This window comes from Somniosus microcephalus, unplaced genomic scaffold, assembly GCF_052327205.1.
Source record: "Somniosus microcephalus isolate GS21.2 unplaced genomic scaffold, FLI_Smic_1.0 scaffold1050, whole genome shotgun sequence".
Taxonomy (NCBI): domain Eukaryota; kingdom Metazoa; phylum Chordata; class Chondrichthyes; order Squaliformes; family Somniosidae; genus Somniosus; species Somniosus microcephalus.
Window position 1 is genome coordinate 7,501 of NW_028226237.1, and position 4,959 is coordinate 12,459.

Genomic DNA, 4,959 nt, shown 5'->3' on the forward strand with positions numbered 1-4,959 from the left:
GGAGGCTGTTATTTCGGTGTTATTTCTGAGTCGCCTTGCCATAATTTGGTTACTGGGTTGCTGTTAAAGATTTTGGTTAATGAGTTGCTTCAAAAGTTTTTGGTTAATGAGTTGCTGCCCAAAAACAATTTGGTTTATCAGTTGCCACTTCAACTTGCGGCTGCGGTTGGTTATAATTAGTGTTGTCGGGCTTAATACTCGCTAAGGGGGTGCATGTCGGACCGTAGCCGAGTTGGAGGGTGTTATTTCGGTGTAGTTTTTAATTTTTTCTCGATGTGGCTGATGGTGGTGGGTTTTTTTTCTGTGGAAGATAGGAGTGTGGGTTGTGGGAAGCGAAGTTGCTGGTGGGATTTTGTGTGAGTGGTGCAGTATTTGCAGGCCGATTGTCCGTTCTCGTAAGCGAAGTTGATGGGCCGCTTTTGTGTGAGGTTGGAAGTAGTATTGTCAAGGCGAGTTTCCGTTCTCGGCAGCGAAGTTGATGGGCCGATTGGGTGTGAGTGGTGTTAATGTGTGCTATTTGCAGTGTATGAATTGCCAGGCTGGCCAAGGCGTTGCTTCTGGGAATTGTTGGGGACTGGGCTGTTTAGAAAGGCCGGTGGCGGGCGCTCCGTTCCCGACTCCCGTGTCCGATTAGGGTGGGGGACGGCTGGTTGGAAAGCCCCGACGCTGGCGCAGATTATATTGCCGGACTGGCCCCTGGCGAGTTGGGCAAAGTGTCGCAGTCCGGCAGCGGGTAACAGGCCAGCGGTCAGCGGCAGCTTATCGGTGATAACTTCGGGAAGGAAAGTCCGATCCGGTCGGGGTGAACTGCGACTGAACGGGGTGGTGGGGCCGCACAGACCAGTAGCGGGCTTGTGTAGCTGCCTCTTGGCCCGGCCGAGGTACAGCCGTTGGCTGGAGACCGCTTTCCGACTGCTGAGCCGGTGCCGCGGGGACCCACCTTGACGCGCCGGCTGTCCGAGCAAGCCAGGGGCAAGGGGCATCCATAGGTACCAGAAGGGAGTCGGTCCGACACCGGGAAGTCGGGTGCCCGTCGCTCCGAATCGAGCCCGGTGTTTTCGTGCGTGTAACAGGGCGGGCGTTTGGACCCGGTTGTCCGGGAGCGGGTCCCCAACGGCGGGAGATTGCCTGGGTTTGGCCGGCCGGCAGTCGAACGCCTTTGGCTCCGGACTCCCGTGTCCGATTTCGGTCAGGGAGGGCTGGTTGGAAAGCCCCGACGCTGGCGCACACTATATTATCGGCCTGGGCCCCGGCAAGTTCGGGAAAGTGTCGCAGTCCCGTTCCGGCGGCCGCCCCGTCGGTCAGCGGCAGCTTATCGCGGATAACTTCGGGACGGAAAGTCCGATCCGGTCGGGGTGAACTGCGACTGAACGGGGTGGCGGGGCCGCACAGACCAGTAGCGGGCTTGTGTAGCTGCCTCTTGGCCCGGCCGAGGTACAGCCGTTGGCTGGAGACCGCTTTCCGACTGCTGAGCCGGTGCCGCGGGGACCCACCTTGACGCGCCGGCTGTCCGAGCAAGCCAGGGGCAAGGGGCATCCAGTGGTACCAGAAGGGAGTCGGTCCGACACCGGGAAGTCGGGTGCCCGTCGCTCCGAATCGAGCCCGGGGTTTTCGTGCGTGTAACAGGGCGGGCGTTTGGACCCGGTTGTCCGGGAGCGGGTCCGCAACGGCGGGAGATTGCCTGGGTTTGGCCGGCCGGCAGTCGAACGCCTTTCGCTCCGGACTCCCGTGTCCGATTTCGGTCAGGGAGGGCTCGTTGGAAAGCCCCGGCGCTGGCGCACACTATATTATCGGCCTGGACCCCGGCAAGTTCGGGAAAGTGTCGCAGTCCCGTAGCGGCTGCCGCCCCGTCGGTCAGCGGCAGCTTATCGGGGATAACTTCGGGACGGAAAGTCCGATCCGGTTGGGGTGAACTGCGACTGAACGGGGTGGGGGGGCCGCACAGACCAGTAGCGGGCTTGTGCAGCTGCCGCTTGGCCCGGCCGAGGTACGGCCGTTGGCTGGAGACCGCTTTCCGACTGCTGAGCCGGAGCCGCGGGGGCCCACCTTGACGCGCCGGCTGTACTAGCAAGCCAGGGGCAAGGGGCATCCAGTGGTACCGGAACGGAGTCGGTCCGACACCGGGAAGCCGGGTGACCGTCGCTCCGAATCGAGCCCGGTGTTTTCGTGCGTGTAACAGGGCGGGCGTTTGGACCCGGTTGTCCGGGAGCGGGTCCGCAACGGCGGGAGGTTGCCTGTGTTTGGCCGGCCGGCAGTCGAACGCCTTTGGCTCCGGACTCCCGTGTCCGATTTCGGTCAGGGAGGGCTCGTTGGAAAGCCCCGGCGCTGGCGCACACTATATTATCGGCCTGGACCCCGGCAAGTTCGGGAAAGTGTCGCAGTCCCGTAGCGGCTGCCGCCCCGTCGGTCAGCGGCAGCTTATCGGGGATAACTTCGGGACGGAAAGTCCGATCCGGTTGGGGTGAACTGCTACTGAACGGGGTGGGGGGGCCGCACAGACCAGTAGCGGGCTTGTGCAGCTGCCGCTTGGCCCGGCCGAGGTACAGCCGTTGGCTGGAGACCGCTTTCCGACTGCTGAGCCGGAGCCGCGGGGGCCCACCTTGACGCGCCGGCTGTCCTAGCAAGCCAGGGGCAAGGGGCATCCAGTGGTACCGGAACGGAGTCGGTCCGACACCGGGAAGCCGGGTGCCCGTCGCTCCGAATCGAGCCCGGTGTTTTCGTGCGTGTAACAGGGCGGGCGTTTGGACCCGGTTGTCCGGGAGCGGGTCCGCAACGGCGGGAGGTTGCCTGAGTTTGGCCGGCCGGCAGTCGAACGCCTTTGGCTCCGGACTCCCGTGTCCGATTTCGGTCAGGGAGGGCTCATTGGAAAGCCCCGGCGCTGGCGCACACTATATTATCGGACTGGATCCCGGCAAGTTCGGGAAAGTGTCGGCGACCCGTACCGGCTGCCGCCCCGTCGGTCAGCGGCAGCTTATCGGGGATAACTTCGGGAAGGAAAGTCCGATCCGGTCGGGGTCAACTGCCACTGAACGGGGTGGCGGGGCCGCACAGACCAGTAGCGGGCTTGTGTAGCTGCCCCTTTCCCCGGCCGAGGTACAGCCGTTGGCTGGAGACCGCTTTCCGACTGCTGAGCCGGAGCCGCGGGGGCCCACCTTGACGCGCCGGCTGTCCTAGCAAGCCAGGGGCAAGGGGCATCCAAGGGTACCGGAACGGAGTCGGTCCGACACCGGGAAGCCGGGTGCCCGTCGCTCCGAATCGAGCCCGGTGTTTTCGTGCGTGTAACGAGGCGGGCGTTTGGACCCGGTTGTCCTGGAGCGGGTCCGCAACGGCGGGGGATTGCCTGTGTTTGGCCGGCCGGCAGTCGAACGCCTATCGCTCTGGACTCCCGTGTCCGATTTCGGTCAGGGAGGGCTCGTTGGAAAGCCCCGGCGCTGGCGCACACTATATTATCGGCCTGGACCCCGGCAAGTTCGGCAAAGTGTCGCCATCCCGCAGCGGCTGACGGGCCGCCGGTGAGCGGCAGCTTATCGGGCATAACTTCGGGAGGGAAAGTCCGATCCGGTCCGGATCAACGGCAGCCGAACGGGGTGGCGGGCCCGCACAGACCAGTGCCTGGCTTGTGTAGCTGCCCCTTTCCCCGGCCGAGGTACAGCCGTTGGCTGGAGACCACTTTCCGACCACTGAGACGGCGGGGCGGGGGGCGGCCTGCACGCGCCGGCTGCCAGAGCAAGCCAGGGGCAAGGGGCATCCAACGGTATCTGAACGGAGTCGGTCCGACACCGGGAAGCCGGGTGCCCGTCGCTCCGAATCGAGCCTGGGGTGTACGTGTGTTTAACAAGGCGGGCGTTTGGACCCGGTTGCCCGGCACCAGTCGAACGCCTGTCGCTCCCGACTCCCGTGTCCGATTTCGTTCGGGGATGGCTCGTTGGAAAGCCCCGGCTCCGGCGCACACTATATTGCCGAAGTGGCCCCGGGCGAGTTCGGGAAAGTGTCGCCGTCCCGCAGCGGCTGACGGGCCGTCGGTCAGCGGCAGCTTATCGGGGATAACTTCGGGAAGGAAAGTCCGATCCGGTCGGGGACAACGGCAGCTGAACGGGGTGGCGGGGCCGCACAGAGCAGTGCCTCGCTTGTGTAGCTGCCTCTTTCCGCGGCCGAGGTACAGCCGTTGGCTGGAGACCGCTTTCCGACCACTGAGACGGCGGGGCAGGGGGCGGCCTGCACGCGCCGGCTGCCAGAGCAAGCCAGGGGCAAGGGGCATCCAGCGGTATCTGAACGGAGTCGGTCCGACACCGAGAAGCCGGGTGCCCGTCGCTCCGAAGCGAGACCGGGGTTTTTCGTGTGTAACGTGGCGGGCCTTTGGACCCGGTTGGCCGGGCGGCAGTGGAACACACACAGACACTCGCATACACTGAGAGAGACAGAGAGAAGATAGAGATACACAGAGTGAGAAAGACAAAGTCAACTCAGTAACTGAAATGTGAAAACTGACAACTGGGAAACCAAAAGTCAGAGTGGCAAATGATGAACCAAGGTGGCAAATGATTAACTGAAAACTTGTCATTCACATTTGGGACGGAATTCAGGATGGGAATGTATTCGGCCGCCTTACCGGGGCTTGGGGGTGCTGCTTTCCCGCTTGTGGAACCGAGTTGGGGTCGTCAAATGGCCTGGTGCATTGTTTGAAACACTGGTTAATGAGTTGTCAAGGTCGGAAATCATAGAACATAAGAGCAGCTCATTAACTGAAATTTTGAACATCGACAACTGGTTAACCAAAAGCCAGAGCGACAAATGATTAACCAAGGAGGCAACTCATTAACTGAATTTCGAACATCGACAACTGGTTAACCAAAAGCCAGAGCGACAAATGATTAACCAAGGAGGCAACTCATTAACTGAATTTCGAACATCGACAACTGGTTAACCAAAAGTCAGAGCGACAAATGATTAACCAAGGAG